We start from the raw sequence: 6,864 nt of genomic DNA on the forward strand, positions 1-6,864 counted from the left end.
ACTTTTAACAATCATTATCAGAAAAGAGTTTTGAGAATAACTTTGCTGCTTTCTTAGAATGTATTTTTTTGAAAAAAAAAAAAATCCCCTTTTTTCATATTTAATTTTTTAAAAATCTTTTTTTCAGTTTTTCGCAATGTTTTTTTTTTTACATTTCTAATCTTTAGATCAAACTTTTTTGCGCCACGGACCGGTTATATGTCAGATAATATTTTCACGGACCGGCCTTTAAAGTGTGGGGTAAATATGATCAAATAAAACGATACGACTGGCATAAAATTAAATATAAACAGCATAAAAATAAAACTCACCATTATGTTGAATTAGTGGGAACACTGAGCTTGTTTCCCTGAAACAAACTGGTCCCATCTAGGCGTAATCGGGACAATGACACACAAAGTGTGCTCCTGATGTCCAGTCTGCTCAGTAGCTTTGTTTTGGTCGCTGTAACTGCAGAAAATCCCGCTTCACAAAGATAGGATGTTATAGATAGGATGAGTCTTGACCTGAATTAACCTGTGTCAAGAGGCACAGATGCACCGACTGATGTAATGGGGAGATAATACCCCAATGTTTTGTTTATTTTTAAAATAATTTTTTTTCTGTGCGGCCTTGTACCAAATGACCGACGGACCAGTACCGGTCTGCGGCCCGGTGGTTGGGGACCGCTGCTTTAGATCATTTTAAGAAGTGTGTTCTTTTCAGAATGAGTTTTCACAGATCACATTATCTTCACTTTGCTGCTCTTGACCAATGCAAGTGTAGCTAACGTCGATGCAGACCAACAGAAATGGATCTTCTTTCCTCATTATAAAGGAAAGTTACGCCACAGAAGTGAAGCAAATGTAATCTGTAAAAGGGAAATTGAAATTAATGCAATTCCTAAAACTTAATTTGAATTAAAAAAAAATTCAGATATAAAATATTAAAATAAATCTAAAAACCAGCAAAGGTAATTCCAAAACCTATTTTTTGTTACAGAAGCTTTTCAAAGTCAACGTCTGGATTGTTCTTTGCAGCAATAATTTAACAAAATTTCTCTATAATTTAGACCATGTTAGCTGACTTGTTTCAAACTTAATGTTTTCCTAAGGTTAAGATAGCTTTTAATTCTGCATCTAAATATAAGATAATAATAATAATGCATTCTGAGCTGTCAGAGTTTGGATCAACGTCTACAGCAGGTTGTATCACCCTGGTTTTACGAACCATCCTCTGACTGGATAAATGGGGCACTTCTTTTCGGCACCAGCATGAAAACCTTTGGGATATTATGAAGGAACCTTGATTAGTAATCAGTGGGAATCTCTGCAGCTTGGCCTTCAGGCTGAGATGTACTGTTAGAGAGGAAGCTATAAAGACAGCAGAAGGTGTTGGAGTTAAAGTTAAGATTAATATTATATAAATAGAGGATTTATTGTACAGGAAGAAATGTATAAATATGACACGGAGAGCACTTTCTCTTCGCTTTGCAAATGGATATCCTTCTAAGCCACATCCTTCAGTGTGCATGTAAACCATTAAACCCGATGCTTTCGTTCTGAATGAGAAGCTATCTTTTGGGTGCCATGGCTACACTGCAGATTTACTACAAACAAGAGAGCTTTGGCACTTTTTCTTTCTTTCAATCAGTCTGCCATCATGTTTACAGTTAAAGCAGTGCCTTGGAGAAGGGAGAGTGAGAAGTCTAAAGGAAAAGTTTAGCCCAGACCCTCGTCTCTAAAGACGGAAGCTTCATGGTTAACATTCGGTGCCAGTTAAGTGCACTTAATTAATAAAAATAGATAATCCAGTGTATCCCCTACTGTAGGTAAACCTAACCTGAGATGCCTTCTTGGCGCCAAAAATAAACTCCAAATGAAACGCAATCAGAAAGTGGCAATAACAAATGGGATATGACGCGTTCCTTAAACCCAATGTGACGTGTTGTAGATCCGCCCGCGTTGGGAGCCAGCTTAGAGAATAGCCATGTGTTTATAGAGAAAACCCCTTGGTTTTTGCACACTCATCAAGTGAAACTGCATGTGTGTGTATGTGTGCGTGTGTATGTGTGCGTGGGACGTGTAGATTCATGCAGCACAGATCAAATGACTGCTTATTCTTCAGTGACGTTGATTGTGTAACCTTGTAGGCAGAGTAGCTTGTTATATTCTAAAAAGCTTATTTTATAAAATTTGTAAATTAGTATTAAGGAATAAAAGTGAATGTACATCTATAAAACAGGTTTGCATTTGTACAGAAATCTGTTCCACACTATTATTCAAAGCACAACTTCATTATATAACTTAGCATAATAGGTTCTCCCCCTTTGTTCTCAGTCATTGAGTTTGTCAGCATAAAATCAGACAGAAAAGTTATGATACAGAAAGTTTTTAGCTGCTGCATCGTATGAACAGACCAGTTCAGCTCAGAGCGCCTTACATACAGCTAATTGGCCTCAGGTCGCTAATGAGCTGTCAGGAAGTTCGGATAAGTGCTTTAAATACTTTAAGTACAAAAATGTTTTTATGTTAGTGTGAAATATATTTTCTAAAATGTACTTTTTAGAGGCCAGTTCAATCAAATAAAATCTGTAATGGGATTTTTTGTTTGTTTGCACTGGTTAAAGCCAACACTGCACAACTTTTAAATGATTTTCAGGTCAATATTCAGCCTTTGATGCATAACGATGGAGACGATCACTGAATGGGCACTACTTTACAGCAGTCTGAGCTCACCTTAGACATTAGTTAGCTTAGCTAACTGAGCTAACAGTTATTGTTGGTCAACCAAATACATATGACCTGATTAGACATATTTTTAGTTTTCTAATCTAGAGGAATGAATGTGGCCTCGTCTTTACATTGAACTGCATCAGAAAGTCTGATTCCAAAACAGTAAAACCTGAAAGTTAGAAGTCAAGCGCCCCCTGGTGACTAAAAGTGGCATAGTGTTGCTTTAACACTGAAGACAACAGCCTGAAAACCTGGTAGGAAACTGGACTTTTGCCTTTTACATTCTGACAAAGTCGCCACGACTTTAAAATGGGAGGGTTGTCTTCATAGAATGGACAATAGGTGTAAAATTGTAAAAATATATTGGTTTATAAATCATAAAACTAGCAAATTAAATCCAGGCCTGATGAATAATTTCTGTAAAAACTGAAGTCTATAAAGGTCTGATTTGGTCGGCGTCACCTCAAATAAATCCCCAGGCTAACCTTATTCATGGCGGCTTCTGTACATTTTTATTTGTTTCAAGAACTATGTCAGTGAAGTTATTTGATGGAAGTGATTTTAATTTACAAATGAAGGAAACTAAAGCATTTGCTTTTTTTTTTACTCAAATTGTACATCAGATGTTAAAACGCTGTAATCTTTACTTTGATGCATTCAGTATGATGAGATTCTTAATCTGTCCTGCCGATCATCCAGATCCAAACTTTTAATTGTCTGCAATTATAAGCTGGTTTTTCCTAAACAGTTTTCATAAAAAGCACCTTAACGAGTAAAAGTTCTGTTGGGTTTTCCTGAGGCACCAATAAAACAACCGGACTCCATCTTTTTAGGTTTTATCGTTTTTACCCCTGAAATGTTAGAGCATCACCTGAGGCGGGTAGAACTGAGCCGGGTCCGGGAAGCGGAATGACTTATTAACCTGAAAGGACTTTGTTTGATAAGCAATATCTCAACTAATCTCAACTCTGTGCGGTTCATCTTTTTGGCAGAAGAAACATAGGCTTGTTTGTTTAAAACATTTTCTTCTATCTGGAAGAGAAACGGCAGTTTCTTTCTGTCGGCTAAACACAATCACCTTCTGGTAACCTAAGACGAAGTGTCAGAACCTGACTTCATGTCCAGGTAAAAAAATAATTGAATTCTGGGGCTTATTTGAATGCTATTGGAAAATCCTAATCAGGATTTTGATAGAACCATAATATACATTTTTGTCAGTATCCTGTTTTTTTTTTTTTTTTTTTTCCAATGTGCCCTCATCTGTGTTACTTGTGAGAGGTTAACTTCAGATTGTATCACATACACCTATAAACTTTAAAAAGATTGTGCTGAATGAATTTATGTCTTAAACCAGATTGTTTGAAAAATAAAATCTTGATCTCATTTTGGTCTGTTTGCTCTGTCTTTTTTTTTTTTTTCTTAAATTCTTTGTTCCACCATCTCTGCCACATTAGTTTGAATTTAAAGGAAAGGGAAGCGGGGGCCTTTTTGTTCAAACTGATACAAGCAGAACCATCCAGTATCGTCACAGATGGCGGCTGAAGATGGGTCCCTGAAGATGGGTCATGTTTGTACTTCGAAGTTGCTGGGATATTTAAAACAATTGCACACAAACCACTGCTCTATCAATCGATCTATCTCTTTTCAAAGTCACCTATATGTAAATACACAATAAAATATTGCATTAAAAGGGCTCCCGTAGGGTCTTAAATGCTTAGATTTACAAATTTAATACCTTAAAAGTCTAAAATAGTATATAGTTATATCTTAAATTATTTGCAGTTTCTCCCAGCATATTATGACCCTAGCAATGCTAACTTTGTGAGAAATGGGTTGTTTCAGATTGACATAAGATGTTCAGAAAAGCTCTGGGTCTAAATAACTAGTAACAGTGGAAACTGTTTATAATCTGATAACTACGGATGTGACTCCAAACCTTTTCTTCTAAAAGAAAAGCTTTGACAGCAGCCACTTGTCGAAACTAACAATATAATCAGTTCTTTTGGGACAAAATAAATGGCACCAATAAAATAAGACTTACCGGTATGACGGCAAAGAGCTGTGATTGGTCAGGTCCGTTTGAGCCTAAACAGTGTGATTTATGAAAGAAAAGCTTCAGAAAATGATTAAAAGCGCAGAAAGGTTGATTGTGATGGAGGCTCTTTAAAGTATGGAATTTATCAGTATTTTCTTGACCTGAATAGGGAAAAATTTGACCCAAGTGTCAAATTATCTGTAGTTCAAACTTTCTTCCTTTTACTGCTTTACTATGTTCTTGAGGACTAGCTCTAGTTCTAAATTCTAGAAGGACTAGCTCTAGTTCTAAATTCTAGAAGGACTAGCTCTAGTTCTAAATTCTAGAAGGACTAGCTCTAGTTCTAAATTCTAGAAGGACTAGCTCTAGTTCTAAATTCTAGAAGGACTAGTTCTAAATTCTAGAAGGACTAGCTCTAGTTCTAAATTCTAGAAGGACTAGCTCTAGTTCTAAATTCTAGAAGGACTAGCTCTAGTTCTATATTCTAGAAGGACTAGCTCTAGTTCTATATTCTAGAAGGACTAGCTCTAGTTCTAAATTCTAGAAGGACTAGTTCTAAATTCTAGAAGGACTAGCTCTAGTTCTATATTCTAGAAGGACTAGCTCTAGTTCTATATTCTAGAAGGACTAGCTCTAGTTCTAAATTCTAGAAGGACTAGCCTTAGTTTTACATTCTAGAACCGGGGTAACTAACGCGGTGCCCATAGGCAACAAGGGACCCTGCAGTACCACATGGAGGGCCCTAAGCGTCCTCTGAAAAAATAACTACTCAGTTTAAAATTGAATTTTATTCTGTTCTTCTTTAAGCATTTATAAAGATTTAAAAATGACAATACCTAAAAGAAAATTAAAAAAGGCAATAAAATCATGTTTATAATGAAGTTTAGATGAATGCAGATCCCTCCAGTTCACTGGTTGCCCTTCCTATGACTCACTACACGTGAAGTAGTGCAGCGCTCCCTTGTGGCTGAAGGCAACAATAACAGTTCAGGGAACAAATGGAAGAAAATGATTCATCGCCAAAAGAAACCATGACAGCTTTCAGGCGAGGCTATTATTTATTAGTATTATGTACAGTTATGCTGTGGTAATTTCCAAATAATCAATGACAGATTTAAAGTTTGAATACTGGCTTTCTGTAGGCTGTCATTTATCCTGCTGTCATCCAAGATCATTTGAAACTACCCGATTATTATCTATCATTTTCAGTGTATCTGAGGCACACAGGGAAAACATGAATAAAACACATAAAATAAAACAAAAAACAAACAAAATTCAACTAAAATCTAGCATGTTGGGCGTACAGATCTATAAAGCATGACAAGAGGATCTGAGCAGCCTCAGTGAAGCGGCTGTAGATCCTTCCTTCGTCCCTCCGGTGGTGCTGAAGTCGTATGACCACAGAAAGAAGATGAAGTTCGCTGTAAACAAAGGCAGAACCGTCCGTTGGGGGATCTTCTCTTTCGGGAGGAGCAGCGTTTGAAATGTGTGAATTAGGTGTCAGATGTGTTTAAAAGGCTTTAGGTAAAGGTGATTCCTGTGAGGTTTTTACATTTTTTTTTTTCATTCAAGCAACTGATGTTTCAGCTGTATTTGGTCACATTTGATATAAACAGGTTTTGCTGAGTATTTAAATCAGCAGTGGGTAAATGAAGATATGGAGTGAATTTAGTTCCATTATTATTAAAAGCACAGAACATTTTTTTTTTAATAAAATAAAAATGATATCCGAAAGGAAAAGTTTCAAATTTAATGTTTTCAATTTTATATATTTTTTTAATTGATGTTTTTCAGATTGGATTTAATGAACTGCATTCTTTCCAGTTGTCTTTTACGGATCCTATTATCTCTTCCCTTTGGGGCTTTCCTCTGAATGAGGAGCAAAGACCGATTTCTATTGGTCTGCATGAACGTTAGCAAAAATATTTATATTGGGATTGATATAAAGAGACTAGAAGTGTAAAATGTAATTTAAAAAGAATGCCATTCATAAGATTCAATCTGAAAAAGAACAATTTAGATAAAAACTTGCATAACATAAAAGAAAAAACCCAAGTTGTGCTCAAAACCCATTTTTAATTTTGACTTTTTTCAAAGTTTTATTTCTAGATCCTA

This window comes from Cyprinodon tularosa, unplaced genomic scaffold, assembly GCF_016077235.1.
Source record: "Cyprinodon tularosa strain WSP-4 unplaced genomic scaffold, ASM1607723v1 ctg1017, whole genome shotgun sequence".
In the NCBI taxonomy this organism is placed as follows: Eukaryota; Metazoa; Chordata; class Actinopteri; order Cyprinodontiformes; family Cyprinodontidae; genus Cyprinodon; species Cyprinodon tularosa.